The following is a 19772-nucleotide window of genomic DNA, read 5'->3' on the forward strand; positions in this document are numbered from 1 at the left end:
TTTAGTTATTTAGCGGATGTTCGTCCGTATTTTCATTTTAATGAACGATATTCATCAGTTAGCCGCAGACAGCGAACGTTCATTCATTAGTTTGTTCATCTCATTTTATTTGTTCAGGGTTTTTCTGCGATTATTATCGATCGCGATTTCTGCCCTAATCTCCGTTTTAGTTTATCTTTTCGCTCGTTTATCCAAATCAGGTGAAACAAGCGCCTAGATCTTCGTCTCGAAGTCCTCTTTTTTTTAACCAACTTGAACAAGATTTTGGTACTGCAAATTTTGACTTCAGTCTAGATTAGTAAACGGATCTTGTTTCTTTCATAGTTTGAGTTTCGTTGCTCCGTTTGATTTGATTCTTTTGGCAAACTGGAGTTCTTTAGTTGAACTTTCTGGTTAGATCTTGTTATTTGAGTTTTACCCGTGCATCTTTGCTTGAGTGCTTATGTATGCTATTGTGTGTTTGCGTTAGAATTCCGGGAGTGCGAAGCGTGCTACTATGAGTCTCTAGGATTTGCAAATCGTCAACAAGGCAAGTAACACTTTGATCATACCCCTTTATTACCCAGTTTTTATGCATTACTTTCAAACCTCACACATTGCATGAGTAGGATCTCTTAACATGTGGGTCTGGGAAGTAGATGATGAGGTAGAACCTATTACCAATTTTATTATCAAACCCTTGGGAGTTACTTCTACGTTATCCTTATATTGCCATGCTATGCCGTAGACGTGGTTTGGGTTTGAGTGTAACCATGACAGATGTGAGTTGTTAATTAATGGTTCAACTTAAGGTGGCAACTTTAATACACATATGGATGGATTTCTTGTGGGCACTTGGAGAATCCAGTGTTGTCCAACGATATCCCGGAGTACCCGTGTGATCATCCTACGGTCTGCCACCCAGGCTCAAAGGGATCATAAGATTATTCATGATAGAAACTTCCATGTGCAGCCACAAGCCATTATGGGTTCTCGCATAGTTGAGTATGTTGTGTGACCTCTTTTAGTGGTGGGCTAGCAGATGTAGGGGAAAGTAGGTGTAACTATCCACCCAAGGTAAAGAGTTAATGCTTATGAAAGGCCGTGTCTCGGTCATCCGATTCTCAAACACCTTGTAGTGCGAGAAATCCAATGGGGGAGATCGAATCTTGTGGGGAAAAGTGCACAAACCTCTGTAGAGTGTATAAACTAATCATGGTTAGCCGTGTCCCCGGCTTTGGACATCTTGAGTATCTAGTACTTGAATTATTGATTTGATCTCATCACTCTAAATTAATTTGACAGGTGTTAATGACTACTTTAATTGGGATTGAGTTGGAGGAACCTTTTCAATGATGTTTCAACTACCATGATAGTTAAATAAAACATATTCCTTTGTTGTAGGGAAAAAATGGTTGTTCGCAAAACCATATAACCATAGAGCCTCCACCAGCCATATATGCATGTAGTGATAGCATTTATCCATTCATTGCTCTACTGTGTTATATTGCCAGCATATTCCATGTGCTGACACGTTTCGGGCTGCAACATATCATGTTGTAGACTTTTCAGATGAAGTGTAAGGTGCGCTAGGCCGTTTGTCATGCACTCAGCTATGCCGTTGGAGTTGATGGACTCACTTTATCTTCCAAGCCTTCCACTATTATCTTAATTAGATGGCCTTAAGCCATACACTACTAGGAAAAGGCCTACTAGTGGCACACCTATTTTTCCTACTAATGGCGCACTACAGGTGTGCCACTAGTATCACGCCATTAGTATTTTTTACTAATGGCGCACCTGTGGTGCGCCATTAGTATCTGGTATACTAATGGCGCACCATGCAGTGCGCCATTAGTATAGCCCATGGCGCACCATTAGTATGCCTCCCAGGGGGCCATATTTACCCATGTGCTTTGGCATACTAATGGCGCACTTGTGGATGATGCGCCATTAGTGTGCTCTGGCTTACTAATGGCGCACTATGTGGTGGTGCGCAACTAGTATGAATATTATGGATTTTTTTCTTTTCTGATATTTTCATAGGTTACAAAATATATTATTGGACATAATATAGCTAGAACCACACAACAACAGTAGATTCATCTAATACAGTAGAGGATTAGTCTCCGAATACAATTCATCATATTAGTCTCCGAATTCAAAAGACCAAACAAAGATAGAACATTACAAGTCTCGAGACCACGAGTAGTGAGTTTGTCAGAAGTAATACTAATCCTAACAAGTCCTACTATTCATCATCATCCAACTTCTACTCGTTATTAATAACAAGTCATACGATCATCATCTTGATAGTCATATAACCAACCCTACTTAATTGTTCTTAGCACATGATCATCAGTATTAGGCAGGACCTAAATACCCTATTTAAGGTAAAATAGCATAAAACAATATAGACCCTGACTCTCCATTATGGAGAATGGAGATCATCCTGTCTCCAATTCTTGCGCTTCGCTTCCTTTTGCTTCCAAGAACCTCCTTACGACTGTCCATACATTTTTTCCATCCTTTTATTTTCATGTCTCCACTTCTTTTAGAAATCTCGTATGGATAATTGAGATTCGTAGGATGACCTGGCTGTATGTTCAAAACATTAAGACTACCTTTCTGATACATCAAATGAGGCACACAATTCTCTGGGATTATCTGTTGAAAAACATAGTAATAACTTCATAGTTAGCAATGATGTACTAGTTTTAGAAGTATGCAAAAGATGCACGGATGTCGTAATAGTAAAAAATCTTACCAGGGTATCTCCATGGTAGTTACCGTAGTTGAACACATGCACTAGTGGCACGTATTAACCATAATGTTGAGGAGTTTGATTGTAGATATTGTAATTCTCATTGTCAGTACAAAATCCGACCAGATGATTTTTCTCCTTTTAAGTTGTTAATTCGGAGACATCGGTGTAGTGGGTTTTGTCTACCATCTCCCGCACATTCTTTGAACAATAAAAATAAGCTGTCAACTATTTTGAAATAAACAATATAAATTATCTAATAACTATGTTTGAGAAACTCACAAAGCGGTAGAATTGGAGGCGTATCAACAAGGACCCAAATGTCCATATTGTCTTGCTCGATTTTAGGATCACCAAGATCCATGGTGACAAGCATACCCTCATCAAAACCATACATCTTGCAAAATGCTTCCCAATTTTTGCAACCAAAATGGGTTACGCTCCCAGAATTATACATATTTACTTCAAAATCCACATCGTGATGAGTCCTTAGGTGAATTTTCTTTGTTTCAGAAATTTCATGGTCTTCAAAATCCATCCTCTCCAAGACATAGCGTCTTGCATGGCATGGGATAAGCTATACTCGAATTGTAAAAGATGAAAATTACACGTTGAAATAGTTGAAGTCATGCTTAATTATGAAAATAACACTTGTTGTCATTGTGTACCGTTTCAACTTCGAAGGTCTCCTCGAGCTTAATGCTGAAATGCCGATCATTGTCCAGGTGAGGCATGTCGCACATACCTCGATCGTCGTGGCACCAGCCGCACTCCCCCGAGAGACTTTTGTCATCCGATGACGACATATCCTACGTTCATAATTCAAAACTACATCATCTCTTGCGTTGGGTCCAATAAGATAATCCATAGTGTGGTGAAAACATGCCCTTCGAACTGGTTTGAGCTATTGATGAATGGAGATGGTCTAAGATTTTCAATAGTAAGAAGTGAAGTGGTAATTTTGAGAGCAAATGGTTAGGATGAGTGGTTCCTCTTTCCTATTTAGCTTTACAATGGAATATTGTTAGTCATGCACACTTGTGCATTTTTAGCCAGGCCCAGTGGAGTTGGCCTAAAAACATTTCTTTCTTTAAGCCTGCTACATCCATCTCAAGTAATTACGGTCAAGGGTTACCAGGGCCATCCAAATAGAATATGTATAACACAAGAGGCAGTTGATCCTACTTAATTAAGTACTAAGATACCCCGGCCCATGCATTAGTCGCAAGTACCCCATATGTCCTATTTTTTTAGCAAAGTCATGCTAAAATTCATGGAAAATTTCAGCATGACCTTTGCTGAAAATAGGACATATAGAGTACCCGACTTTGCCGGAACGGAAGTTAATCGACATTCCGGCAAACTCAAGGGCCTCTCGGGGTACCTGCAAAATCATCACGAAACGATGGTCGGAGACAAAACCCAGCAAACTAGCACCACAATGTGCCTCTACTTTCATATGGATGAAAAGGCCACAGACCATATGGTCCTCTGCTTTCATATGGACAAAAATCAGCTCAACTTATGTGAGCTTCCATTCCAGATCTAATAGGTCACCTAACAAAAAATCATCAATAGTTTTAGCTGAAAAAATCATGGATGTTGGTCTTATACTTGTTTTTAATGTACTTATGACAATTAGCAGCATGTCTATCCATGCCAACAATCTCTAGATGTTCAACAAAACATGTGCTATTTAATTAGGAAAGTAGGACCAAACTACATTCACCTGTCAAACGATGTTGCCATTCATCTAGTAATACAAAAAAACACAGAAATTGCAAGGTCTGGACTGAATTCTTTTGAGTTTATTAAGTACCTGCAGTTCTGAGCTTTAAATGTCAAAAGAGCTTCACAGAATCTTGAATCCTCCAAATCACTCTTAACAGTTCTGCATTGCACAAAGGCAGCAATGAGCCAAAGATATCAGTAGCAATAATAGGTGCTGCAGTTATATAACTTATCAAACAGGCCCAACTTAGTTAGCATTCTATCTGCACAACTGGCCAAAGAAAACAGATGAACTATTCATAAATGTTTTTGCAGTTTTTATTATTTTTGTGATAAGTGTTTCTGAATAGAGGAAGTATATATTTCGTCTAAATGAAAAGATGCTGCCCTTGCAAACTTGGTGTACCTAGGCAACGACGGAGCTTCTCGGGGGCGAACCTGGGTGGTTGCCCCCCAGCAAAAATGAAACTTTTTTAATACCCCGTCATAGTAATGAGGCAGCACTGCACATACCAGCCTATAGGACCCTTTTAACATCTCCTTACAGAGACAAACTAGCTCCGACCTAGTGCAGCCAGCGACCAACTCTGATTTCTATCATCTTCTATTCTTTCCTCTTGCCATCTTGTGTTGACTGAGCATGGGTGAGCGCATGTGTAGAGGTAGAGGTAAGGCACTGATCAGCGTGCCTGCGTGTGCGTTGGCGGGTAACTAGCAGGGCGTCCAGCCAGAGGTGGCGAAGAGGTCAGAGCTGAGATGGGTGCCGCATGCATTGAGCTAGTGAGCAGCAAGCAAGCAAGAGTAGTTTTCCCACCCACTCCCCGCTGGAAATTTATTCCTTGTATAGATTCTTGCATCTTAATTTCTTGGGGAAAGTTTTGAATAGGTCATAGATTTTGTACTAAGGACAAAGAAACGAAGAGCTGATTTTTTTGTGGGAAGATTGAGAGCTATATTGATCACTGAATAGGATTACAATCCATAGCCAAAAGCCAAGAGGATTCTCTGGGAACTCAACTCAATACTCCATGGTTAAATAATATTTTGGCATTTTTTCATGGACTAGCTTTCATATATATAATCAGCGTTAGAAATGTGATTAATATACTTATCGAAGTTTCTCAATAGTTTTCAATGTCTAATTTGTCGTAGTGGTACAATTCCATATTCGGGAAGAAAAAATGTTTGCCCCTCCTAAGATTTCTTTCTAGCTCCGCCACTGTACCTAGGTGTGTTCGTTGTTGGACTTACCAGGTGTGTTCATCAAGAAAAACCTAGGTGTACCTAGATGTGTGTTTGTTGTTGGACTTGCTTATTAGCTCAAGACGAAATGAACGATGCATGGGTTAGAGAAGTGTACCTAGGCTGATAATCTATCTACTCTAGCTAGTAAGTGGTCATCTGGAAGGCTGGAACGAGCAGGAACGTGAGAGGTTAGGCATTTATTCGGTTAGAACTAAATAAACTGCAGAACGATCTCGCTCCTTTCTGCCAACTCTTGAACGCAATCCAGTCCCCATTACCAATCCAAATGGTGACTTGGCAATTGCCCAGAGATTGATAGTACTAATAACTTCTACAACACTAGCAGCCGCTACACGCCGGTGCAATACGCCGACGACATGTACCACGGTCGAGGGAAGGGAGGGAATGGGGAGGAAGGGTGGAGAGGGAGGAAGGAGGAAGGAGGAGAGGTACCTGGGCGGGCGCGGCCGGTCGCCGGAGGGGTCGGGGTCGGCGGCGGCAGCGTCGAACGGATGGCTCGAGGGCATCCGAGCTCGTCCAGGTCCTCGTAGTCGAAGAGGAAGACGGCGGCGGTCCTCCTGGGTGCCTCGGTTGGTCGTGGGGAGGCCGGCGGCCACGTGCTTCGCGGGTCAGTGGCGGTCGGCGTCCTGCACCCCGTGCGGTCGTCGGTGGTGCAGCGAATGCAGTGGTGGGGGGCGCGGTGGCGCGGTGGCGGTGGCGCGGGGGAGCCGGAGCGGGTGTGGAGCGGGCACGGGGAGGGAAGGGGGATCTGGCGAGGGAGAGGGAAGGGGGGATCGGGTGAAAGGGTATCCAGGTAGAGGGGGAATGTTAGTAATGGCACACCATCTAGGGGTGCGCCATAAAAACACTCATAGCAATTGCGCACCATCCTCTAGTGCGCCATTAGTAACTTTTTTTCTGATAGCAATGGCGCACCCTCCTATGGTGCGCCATTAGTAACTTCTTTTTTTCATTATTTCTTGTTGCATCTAATAATTTGTTTTTTATCAAATTTGTTATTTTCATGAGGACTAGAACAGAAGATATCATCAAATTTGTTTTTTTAAATATCATCAAATTTGTTTTTTATTTTTAATTGAAAATATCATCAAATTTGTTATTTGAAAATATCATCAAATTTGTTATTTAAAAATATCATCAAAAAGCGGGGGAGGGTGCGGGGTGTCGGCGGCGGCAGTGGAGCGGGCCGGGGGGGTGCTGGGGGTCGGCGGCGGCGGTGGAGTGGGGGAGGGTGCGGTGGGTCGTCGGCGGCAGCGGAGCGGGGGAGGGTGCGGTGGGCCGTCAACGGCGGTGGAGCGGGAGAGGGTGCGGGGGGTCGTCGGCGGCGGTGGAGCAGGGGGAGGGTGCGGGGGGTGCTCGTCAGCGAGGGGGATAGCGATCAAGATGGAGGGGGATCGAGATCGAGTGTCCTCATGAATATTCAATATTTTTTTCAAAATATCTAGCTGGTCCCAGGTTACTAATGGTGCACCACCCACAAATGCACCATTAGTAGTTTTGCAAAAAAAAGTTGTGGTGCACTGTGTGGCAGGTGCGCCATTACTAGTTAAACTAGTAATGGCGCACTATGCCCGGTGCGCCATTAGTATTTTTGGAAGAAAAAAAATGTTACTAGTGGCGCACCGTGTGTCCGGTGCGCCATTAGTGTCTACCACACTAATGGCGTACCAACTCATGGTGCCCCATTAGTATATAGTAGTGGCGCACCACATTTCTGGTGCGCCATTAGTGGCCATATCATCTATAGGCCTTTTCCTAGTAGTGATAGTTATTGTAATAAGTTCTCTTTTGAGACATTCAATGTAATAAGTGTGTGATTGCTACTCTGTTATAAATCCTTCAAGTAATGTGTGTGTCAGCATTACTGATCCAGGGATGACATTGAACACAGAGATTTGACCGTCTGAGGTCGGGTCGCTAAAAAATTTTACAGTGATTTTTTATGGACCAGAAGAAGCCCCCGAAGCAAAAGAGTTGGGCCAGAAGTGTCCTGAGTCAACGACAAGGGTGGAGGGCGCCCCCGCCCCCCTTGGGCACGACCCCCTGCCTTGTCGCTGATTTGCGGACACCCCTGACGTGAAACCGACGCCATAAATTTTTATAAATCCAGAAACCCCTAGAAAGAAACCTAGATCGGGAGTTCCGCCACTGCAAGCCTTTGCAGCCATGAAAAAACAATAGGGAGCCCGTTCTGGCACCCTGTCGGAGGGGGAAACCATCACCGGTGGCAATCTTAATCATCTCGACACTCTCCATGACGATGAGGGAGTAGTTCACCCTCGGGGCTGAGGGTATGTAGCAGTAGCTATTTGTTTGATCTCTCTCTCTCTCTCTCTGCGTGTGTGTGTTCTTGATTTTGCACGATCTTGATGTATCGCGAGCTTTGTTACTACAGTTGGATCATATGGTGTTTCTCCCCCTCTACCTTCTTGTGATGAATTGAGTTTTACCTTTGAGGTTTCACTATTATCGGATAGAATACTATTATGGATTTGAGAACACTTTATGTATGTCTTGCGTGGGATACCCGTGGTGACAATGGGGTATTCTATTGTTTCACTTGATGTATGTTTTGGCACTCAACTTGCGGATTCCCGAGGTGACATTGGGGTAATCTATGCATAGGGGTTGATGCATGTTTTTGTCCTTGTATCTCCGGCAGAAATCTTGGGGCACCCTTTCAGGTTCTTTATGTTGGATTGAGTATGATGAATCTGAAGTTGTTTGATGCATATCATAAAATTGACCCATGGATACTTGTGGTGATATTGGAGTATCCAGGTGACATTAGGGTTGATTGATGTGTGTCATATGGTGTTATTTTACTATGAACTCAAGGGCTGTTTGGGACACTTATAGGAATAGCCCAATGGATTGATCGGAAAGAATAACTTTGAGGTGGTTTCGTACCCTACAAGCAATCTCATCTTATGTTCTCCGTGATACAAACTTTGGAGTGACTTTTGTCGCACGTTGAGGGATTGCCATATGATCTAGTTGTGTTATCATTGTTGAGGGAACTTGCACTAGTGAAAGTATGAACCCTAGGCCTTGTTTCGAAGCATTGCAATACATTTTTCGCTCACTTCTGTTACTCGCTACCTTGCTGTTTTTATATTATCAGATTACAAAAACCGACATGCACTATCCATATTGCACTATCACCACCTGTTCGCCGAACTAGTGCACCTATACAATTCACCATTATATTGGGTGTGTTGGGGACACAATAGACTCTTTGTTATTTGGTTGCAGGGTTGTTTGAGAGAGACCATCTTCATCCTACGCCACCCACGGATTTATAAACCTTAGGTCATCCACTTCAGGGAAATTTGCTACTGTCCTACAAAACTCTGTTCTTGGAGGCCCAACATGAGTCTACAAGAAGAAGGTTGCATAGTAGAGATCATTTACACAAAGAGGGAGATTGCCGACAGCTGGAATTCTGGACCTCAAAAAGCTATGTAAGAGATACCTATTTTTCCCATCTCCAAATGAGCTGAAATTTTACGGAGATTTATTTTGGAATATAAAAAAATACTAGGGAAAAGAAATACCAGAGGGGGCCACCAAGGTGCCCACTAGAAACCAGGGCGCACTTGTGGCCCCCTCTAGGCACCAGGGCGCGCCTACCCCTGCCCCCCCCCCCCGGCGCGCCCTGGTGGGTAGTGGGGCCCCTAGCCAGCCTCTGGTGCCCATCTTATGGTATATAAGCCCATTTCACCTAGGAAAAAAGGGAAGACTTTCGGGATGGAGCGCCGCCGTCTCGAGGCGGAACTTGGGCCGGAATGTTGGGGAATGTTGCATGGAAAACAAAAAAAAATCTACAACACACAAGATCTATCCATGGAGATGCATAGCTACGAGAGGGAAGATCATCTACATACCCTTGTATATCGCTAAGCGTAAGCGTTTATCAACATGGTTGATTTAGTCGTACACCTTCACAATCCATCACGATCAAGTACCGAACGTACGGCACCTCCGATTTCAGCACACGTTCAGCTCGATGACGTTCTCACCTTCTCGATCCAGCAAGAGAGTTAGCACAACAGCGTGGTGACGGTGGTGGTGAAGAACAATCTCCACAGGGCTTCGCCAAGCACAACGGAAACTATGACGAGGGATAAACTAGAGGGGCAGGGTTGCCAGCACATGGCTTGGTGATCTTGATGTGTTTCGAGTGCTAGCCCTGCCCCTCTATGTATATGTTGACCCATGGGGTCGTTTCTTGGAGAAAGAGCCTCCTCAAAGTCGGTTTGGAACGCAAGGAAGAGTCTTTCTCAGTTTTCAGTACCAAAGGCCATGGTCCTTGGCGTTTGGCCAAGACACCATGGGTCTCGGTGTCTGGCCCAGGGCCAGACGCCAGGGTCCTTGGCGTCTTGTCCCTGACCTCCGCAAAATTTCCTTTTGCACCGATCTAAAGCCCCATGGGCCTTACCCCTTTAGCCAAACCATATCATCCTATATATCAATCTTTACTTCCGGACCATTCTAGAGCTTCTCATCATGTCCGTGATCTCATCTGGGACTCCAAACAACATTCGGTCACCAAGATACATAACTCATATAATACTATATTGTCAACGAGCGTTAAGCATGCGGAACCTATGGGTTCGAGAATGATGCAGACATGACCGAGACGCTTCTCAGGTCAATAACCAGTAGCGGGACCTGGATGCCTCTATTGGTTCCTACATATTCTATAAGATCTTTATCGGTCGAACCTTTATGACAACATACGTAGTTCCCTTTATCCGTCGGTATGTTACTTGCCCAAGATTCGATCGTCGGTATCTTCATACCTTGTTCAATCCCATTACCAGTAAGTCTGTTTACTCATTCTATAATACATTAACTAACTCCTTAGTCACTTTGCTTGCAAGCTTCTTTTAATGTTGTATCACCGAGAAGGCCTAGACATACCTCTCTGTCATACGGAGTGACAAATCCCAATATCGATTCACGCCAACTCAACAAACACCTTCGGAGATACCTGTAGAGCTTCTTTATGATCACCTAGTTATGTTCTGACGTTTGATTGCACACAAGGTATTCCTTCGGTATCCGGGAGTTGCTTGATCTCATGGTCGAAGGAATGTGTATCTGACATTAAGAAAGTAGTAGCAATAAACTGAACGATTATATGCTAAGCTAATAGTTGGGTCTTGTCCATCACATCAGTCTCCTAATGATGTGATCCCGTTATCAAATGACAACTCATGTCTATGGTTAGGAAACATTAACCATCTTTGATCAACGAGCTAGTCTAGTAGAGGCTCACTATGGACACGGTATTTGTTTATGTATCCACACATTTATTTAAGTTTCCTCGTCAATACAATTCTAGCATGAATAATAAACCTTTATCATGATTAAGGAAATATAACAATAACCATTTTATTATTGCCTTTAGGGCATATTTCCATCAGTCTCCCACTTGCACTAGAGTAAATAATCTAGTTCACATCGCCATGTGATTAACAACCAAAGAGTTCACTAGAGTCAATAATCTAGTTCACATCGTCATGTGATTAACACCCAAAGAGTTCTAAGGTGTGATCATGTAGTGATCTGACCTCAAATGGTCAAATCTCTGTGTATAAGTGTCATCCCTGGATCGGTAATGCTGACACACACAGTACTTGAAGGATTTATAACAGAGTGCAATCACACACTTATTACATCGAATGTCTCAAAAGAGATCTTATTACAATAATACAGCTTAAGGCCATCTAAATAAGATAACAACAGAAGGCTTGGAAGATAAAGTGAGTCCATCAACTCCAATGGCATAGCTGAGTGCACGACAACGACCTAGCGCACCTTACTCTTCGTCTGAAAAGTCTGCAACATAATACGCTGCAACCCGAAAATGGGTCAGCACATGGAATATGCTGGCAAAATAACACTGTAGAGAAATGAACAAAATAAAAGCTAACACTACATGCATATATGGCTGGTGGAGGCTCTACGGTTATCATGTTTTTGCGAAAAGCAAAATTTTCCCTACAACAAAGGAATATATTTTGTTTAACTATCATGGTAGTTGAAACATTGAGAAGGTTCCTCCAACTCAATCCCAATTAAGCAGGGTTAATAACCCAACAAATTAGTTTAGAGTGATGAGATCAACATGATAATTCAAGAACCAGATACTCAAGATGTCCATAACCGGGGACACGGCTAACCATGATTAGTTTGTACACTCTGCAGAGGTTTGTGCACTTTTCTTGACAAGACTCGAGCTCCTCCGTTGGATTTCTCGGACTATATGATGTTTGGGAAATGGATGACCAAGACACAGCCTTTCAGAAGCATTAACTCTTTACTCTAGGTAGACAGTTACACCTAATTTCCCCTACATCTGCTAGCCTACCACTGGAAGAGGTCACGCAACATACTCAAGTATGCCAGAGCCCATAATGGCTTGTGGCTTCACATGAAAGTTTCTAGCATGAATAATCTTATGATCCCTTTAAGCCGGGGTGGCGAACCATAGGATGATCACACGGGTACTCCGAGATATCCTAGGATAACACTGGATTCTCCAGGTGCCCGCAACCAATCCACCCAGATGTGTATTTAAGTAGCCACCTTAAGTTAACCATTAATAAAAATCTCACATCTGTCATGGATACACTCAACCAATCCACGTCTACTAGCATAGCATAGCATAGCATAGCAGTACACGCATAAATTAGAAGTAACTCCCAAGGGTTTGATAATAACAGGGCAATAGGTTCTACCTCATCATCTACTTCCCAAACCCACATGTTAAGAGATCCTACTCATGCAATGTTTGAGGGTTGTAACTAATGCATAAAACCTGGGTAATAAAGAAGTATGATCAAAGTGTTACTTGCCTTGTTGATGATCTGCAAACCCTAGAGACTCGTAGTAGCACGCTTCGCACTCCGGGAATTCTATTGCAAACAAACAAAGCATACATAAGCACTCAAGCATAGATGCAAGGGTAAAACTTAGATGAGGAAGATCAAATCTGAAAGTTCAAATGAAGAGCTTCGATTTGCAAAAAGAATCAATCAAATCGGTGCTATGAAACTGAAACTATGGTCAAAAGAAGTTCGAAATCAAATCTGCTTGAAACCAAATTTTAAATTGTCAAAATCATGTTCAAGTTGACTAACTAGAAAGAGGTGTTCGAGACGAAGATTTCGGTGTTGGTTTCGCTGGATTTGGACGAACGGTTAAAAAGTTGCGAGGGGTTTGAAGATTAGGGGCTAATCTACGATAAAAGTAATCGCGGATAGTTCCCTGGAAAAAAATAAAATAAAAAGAAAAGACTAACGAACAAATGTTCGTTAGCAGAGATGAAAGAATGAACATGTTCACGAACGGGGACATTCGGGCGAACGTCCGCTAACTAACAAAATTGGAGAAAACTGAGAAAACCCTATTATTAAAAAACCGAACTAGATCTAAACCGAAAAAACCCGGCGGCGGTGGTCGACGGCGGCGAGCGGTGAGGCTCCGGTGGGGCGAGGCGAGATGAGGAGGCACGGGCTGCAGCGCGGGACGATGGGGCAGCGGTGGTTGGCGGCGCGGTAAGCGGTGGCGAGCGTGGCAAGCGGCGGCGGCGATGGTGGTGGTGAGTGACGCGGGGCTAGCTTAAATAGCCCGGGGGGCTTCGACATGGGGCCGAAGACGGGCGGCCGCGGCGGTGCGCCGGACTCCTCGGAGTCCGTGCCGACCACGGCGACGGAGGCGGTTGGCGGCGCTGGGCTTCGGTCCGCTCGGCTGGGCCGTTGGCCCAGTTGGGCGAAACTTTTTTTAAATAATTTCACCAAATTTAATCCTAAATAAATAAAAAAAATTCTAAAAATGCCAAAAACAATTTTGACCATATAAATAAAATATTTAGAACATTGTGAATATTTTTCTGGCCTAAAAATGCAATTTTGAAAAATGCATATTTTTCTAATTCAAATAAAATCTCGAATAAAATCCAAGCAAAATAATTATTTGATTTTAATATTTTTCCTCCAATATTTCTTTTATTTTGGAGAAGTCATTTTATCTCCTCTATTTTATTTTTGATATTGGAAATAATTCGGAGAGAAAAATATTAAATCCAAAATGATCCTCTTTTTTTCAAATTTGAGAAAAATTCAAATATGAAAATAATGAAATCCCCAACTCTTTCCGTGGGTGCTTGAGTTGCTTAGTATTTCTAGGATTGCAAACGAGATGCCAATAAAATATGATATGCATATGATGACCTATGTATAACATCCAAGTTGAAAATTGGGATGTTACAAATCATGTTTTGCTTGTGAGAGAACTTTTTAGTCAACGGGTGTGCAACATTCAGATCCGTGTGTACTTCGAGAATATCTATATCTACAATGCTCCACATAGAGATACTCTAGCTAATTGCTCCCACGTTCAATACATATATAGATTGAGACTCAGAGTCATCTGGATTGATGTCAAAGCTTGCATGGATGTAACCCTTTATGATGAACTCTTTATCACCTACATAACCGAGAAACATTTCCTTAGTCCTCTTTCGATACCTAAGGATAATTTTTGACCGCTGTCTAGCGATCCACGCTTGGATCACCATTGTACCCCCCTTGCCAGACTCATAGCAAGGCACACAACAGGTCTGGTACACAGCATGGTGATACGTCTCCAACGTCTCTATAATTTTTTATTGTTCCATGCTGTTATATTATCTGTTTTGGATGTTTTATATGCATTAATATGCTATTTTATATTATTTTCGGGACTAACTTATTAACCTAGAGCCCAGTGCCAGTTTATGTTTTTTTCCTTGTTTCCGAGTTTAACAGAAAAGGAAGATCAAACGGAGTCCAAATGGAATAAAACTTTACGATGATTTTTTCTTGGACGAGAAGACATCCACGGAGCTTGGAGGCCAAGTCAGAAGAATCTCGAGGACTCCACAAGCCTCCAGGGCGCGCCCCTGACTTGTGGGCCCCCCAGGAGTCCACTGACCTCCCTCTCAGCTCTATAAATTTACAAATATTCCAATATCAACAGAAGCATCCACCAAAATACTTTTCCGCCACCGTAACCTTCTATTCCCGTGAGATCCCTTCTTGGAGCCTTTTCCGGCATACCGCCAGACGGGGATTCGATCAGGAGTGCATCTACATCAACCCTATTTCCCCTCCGATGAAGCGTGGGTAGTTTACCACAGACCTACGGGTCCATAGCTAGTAGCTAGATGGCTTCTTCTCTCTCTTTGATTCGCAATACCATGTTCTCCTTGATGTTCTTGGAGATCTATCTGATGTAATCTTATTTTGCGGTGTGTTTGTCGAGATTGATGAATTGTGGATTTATGATAGGCTTATCTATGAATATTTTTTGAATCTTCTCTGAATTCTTATATGCATGATTTAATATCTTTGTATTTCTCTTCAAATTATTGGTTTGGTTTGGCTAACTAGATTGGTTTTTCTTGCAATGGGAGAGGTGCTTAGTTTTGGGTTCAATCTTGCGGTGTCCTCACCCAGTGACAAAGTAGGGGTAGCGAGGCACATATTTGTATTGTTGCCATCACGGGTAAAAAGACGGGGTTTTCATCATATTGCTTGAGTTTATCCCTCTACATCATGTCATCTTACTTAAGGCTTTACTCTGTTCTTTATGAACTTAATACTCTAGATGCATACTGGATAGCAGTCGATGTGTGGAGTAATAGTAGTAGATGCAGACAGGAGTCGGTCTACTTGGCATGGGCATGATGCCTATATTCATAATCATTGCCTTGGATATCGTCATAACTTTGCGCTTTTCTGTCAATTTCTTGACAGTAATTTGTTCATCCACCGTATTATTTGCCTGCAAGAGAGAAGCCTCTAGTGAAACCTATGGCCCCTGATGTCGGTGTCAAAACCGGCGGATCTCGGGTAGGGGGTCCCGAACTGTCCGTCTAAGGTCGATGGTAACGGGACACAGGGGACACAATGTTTTAACCAGGTTCGGCCCTCTCTATGGAGGTAATACCCTACGTCCTGCTTGATTGATCTTGATGAGTATGAGTATTACAAGAGTTGATCTACCACGAGATCGTAATGGCTAAACCCTAGAGGTCTATCTTATATGGTTATGATAATGTATATCTCCCTCTGGACTAAGTCCTCCGGTTTATATAGACACCGGGAGGATCTAGGGCTACACAAGGTCGTTTACAAAGAAAGGAATCTACATATTTGGTCGCCAAGCTTGCCTTCCACGCCAAGGAGAGTTCCATCCGGACACGGGTGCAGTCTTCGGTCTTCGTATATTCACAGCCCATCAGTCCGGCCCATGGCTAACAGGTCGGACGCCCGAGGACCCCTTAGTCCAGGACTACCTCAGTAGCCCCTGAACCTGGCTTCAATGACAATGTATCCGGCGCGTAGATCTGTCTTTGGCATTGCAAGTTGGGTTCCTCCTTCCGAACTCCATGGTAGTCTTCGGATGTATTGAATGTGTCCGGATCTGTAACACACACCACACACAACCGTAGAGAGAATATAATATTCCACGAGTCCAATCCGCTGACAACTTTTTTACAGCATAACATCACGTCTGCGCGGTCACTATATTGAACCGTTTTGTCAGCCATCCCGTGTTTTGAGATGCGATTTCCATTGGCACGTCTTTTCAAAGTAGAGATCGTGTCCCCTTATTGCGGGATCTTCATCAATACGGGTGTGGGTAACCCAACCATGCCGTTTACACAACCGTTGGGAGTAGGCGAGTTTTAAGGCGAGTAGGAAGGCATTTGACATTCGCGGCCTTTATAAGGGGATAAGGATTCGTCCTCATTCACCCACACCTTCTCCTTCCTCTGCCCATCCATTCTTGAGCTCCAGCGCCCAAGCTCTAGCTTCCCCCGCCGGGGAAGGCACTCCAACCATGTCCAGATCTAGAGCTGGAGACAAGTGGATGGCCTCCTCTGTTAAGAAGAAAGACATCAAGGAGCTCGGAGAGGCCGGATACCTGGCCAAGGAGATCGTTCACTATCTCCCAACCGAGGGACAGATCGTCTCTACCCCAGAGCCCCATGAGAGGGTTGTGTTTCTCACACATTTCGTCCGCGGGCTGGGATTCCCTCTCCACCCGTTCGTCCGCAGACTGATGTTTTACTACGGGCTGGATTCCATAATCTAGCCCCCAACTTTATCCTCAACATCTCGGAATTTATAGTCGTTTGCAAGGTCTTTCTCCGTATCCCACCTCACTTCGGCCTATGGCTGAAGACCTTCAATGTAAAGCCAAGGTGGTGAGAGGCCAACAAGCAGAGTGCAGAGGTGCCATGGTGGGCAAGATGCCCAATGTCGCATGGCCCGAAGGCTCCTTTGTGGAGACAGTGAAGAGGTGGCAGTCGGGGTGGTTCTACATCACCAAGCCACGTGACACCAACTGAGCGGCGGCCCCCATATTTCGATCAGGAGTTCCAATGCGGCTAACCTCCTGGTAAGAGAAGAGTCTAACTTGGGGTTCTTCGAACGAGCTAACTGGGCTCCAGACGTGCGTCCAGAACATGATAACCAAGAGAATCAAACTTGTCAATGTGATCCAGGTTATGCTCATTCGCCGGATCCTTCCGTGCCAACGCTGGACTTGCTATTTGTGGGAGTTCAATCCGGCCAAGCACCAGACGCTGCTAGAGCTCTTCGGTATGACACACGAAGACATCTGGAAAGTGCTCTTCAAGGTCGGCGAGACACCACCGCCTACGACCGAGGATCGCGGGCTTATCTTAAAACGCCAGGCTAATTCGGTAAGTTCTTTCATGTTTTCAAGGTATAGCCTTTACTAGCGTATTTTGAGAAGGAGTCTTAGCCTTCCTATCAATTTTTAGGCCTGGATCGACATAGCGGGTCGGATTAACTGTCCGACTCCGCTGCCCAAAGACCAAGAAACCCCACTTCTGATGAAGATGTTGTTTCCGGCGCCTTATGATGTGCCGGAGAAGAAGGCCAAGAAAACAGCCAAGGGGGCCTGGAGTGGCCTTCGCCGAAAAGGCACTTCAGACATGACGTCTGAAGACGAGACACACCCTTCGGCCGCCTAAGACGATGAGGAGGAGGAAGAAAGCGACTCCCCCCTTGGGGGGGAGGAAGAAAAGGGGGGCCTCCCCAAATTTGGAGGCGAAGGCGCCCAAGAGGGGGAAGGGCTCCCTTGCGGATAACTTCATGTGGGATGTCGATAGCAGTCCGGAGCGAATGCCCCGGACCAAGCCTCGGGCACCTCGTAAGTACCAAAAACCTTATGCACGTCCCAATGCCTGGCCTCTCCATTTTGTAATATTAATATGTTTAAATTATGCCATTGCAGTCCGGCCCACGACAGCTCCCCGCCATCCTCGATAGAGGGTTCGCTTAGATTCAAAGGAGATGGCTAGCATGTCACTGCCGCCCGCTCACTCTGTCTCAGGCAACGGTGACGACGAGGTGGTGTCCCAAAGGACCTTCCCAGACTAGGGGGAGGTTCCGGAGATCGTCGGGGTGGCGCCCGAGGATGACTCCTCGGCCGCCGGACACACGGGAGAAAAAGCCCCCGTGGGGACTGGTGATGGGGGCCAAATTCCATTCGGCCCCCAGCCGGATACCCTTCCAGAAACCTACACGGCTCCGGAGTCCAGCAAACGGCCTTCCTCGAAAGGAGGTGGTGTGCCTATTCCGCCGGTGACCTATGTCCAACCAGAGGCACCGGATAATCTACTGGAAGCGTTGCGAGGTGCTTCCATTGTGGATGAGCACCGTGTCCTTATGGGTACGGTGATCGAGAAGGTTCAGTCCGCCAAAAGGGGACTGACCGAAGCCTGCGCTAGCCTTTTAACATGCTTTGAGGTAAATAATGTAATTGTAGAAAGGATATCATAGTGTAGACAGTAGCCCCTGATGCTCTGTTCGGTGTTCGGAAAAAAAGCCGAACTGAGGATCAAAATAACTTTCACAGGAGTCTAACATAAGATGTCTATGTGAATAACCAGGCGTCGCTGCTGGCTGCTGCCGCCTGTACTGCGGAGGTATCCAGCCTGAAGCAGAGCCTGGAGCGGGCTAAAGAAGAGCTCGGCCTCAAGAAGAAGCAGCTGGAGGACAGCCGAGGTATGCAATGACCTACGCGTATATTTAGGAAGGATGAATGTTTCATGGTGACTAAAATGTCATGAATTTTATTAGGGGCCACGACCGAGGTTGCGGCCCTCAAGAAGGCGTTAGCCAAGGCCGAGGACAAAGCGGCCAAGGAGTGCGCCGCGCGCGAGAAAGACGAGGCCCAGGTCAGCGAGGTACAACAAGTGCTCTAGGACACCTTCAAGAAGTATGAGTCCTTGGAGCGTGATTCTAAGACACAAGCGTCCGCACTTGCGAAGGCCCGCCAGAGCACACAAGACGCTCGAGCCGAGGCCCAGAGCACCCTTCAGGAAATCCAGGCGGCCAAGAAGATCGTGGCAGGTAAGGCTTTCGTTATGCAAAGCAAGTCTGTGGAGGAAACATTCCTTTTACGTACCCGAATTTGGAGCTCTCCAGGGGTGTTTACGGGTTTGTCGCGTAGCGTATCAGATGCTGCTGAGTTCTATCGAGCCGAAGAAGGGAGTACTATGGAGAAGCTGTTCTGGTCTCAATATCTTGAACGAGAATATCTGGACCCCTTCAGCGACCAGCTGAAACAGGTGGTCGAGCTGCACAAGGCGGCCGAGCTAGCCATGAAGGACCTGATAGTCCGACTATGGCCTGCCGCGCCGATACAAAGCAGCTACTTCAGACTTGTGAAGTGGCTTGTTAGTGCCTGCCCACAGATTGAGGTCATAAAGCGGTCGGTCTGTATTGAAGGTGCACGGATGGCCTTTGCCCGTGTCAAGATGCACTGGGCGGAGATGGATGCTAAGAAGCTGATGATCGAGGGGCCGCCTCCTACCTCTTGAGCATTGCGTTCGTTTTCCCTTGAAGAGGAAAGGGTGATGCAGCAAAGTAGCATAAGTATTTCCCTCAGTTTTTGAGAACCAAGGTATCAATCTAGTAGGAGGCCACGCTCAAGTCCC

Source organism: Triticum aestivum, chromosome 3A, assembly GCF_018294505.1.
Source record: "Triticum aestivum cultivar Chinese Spring chromosome 3A, IWGSC CS RefSeq v2.1, whole genome shotgun sequence".
NCBI classification, from domain to species: domain Eukaryota; kingdom Viridiplantae; phylum Streptophyta; class Magnoliopsida; order Poales; family Poaceae; genus Triticum; species Triticum aestivum.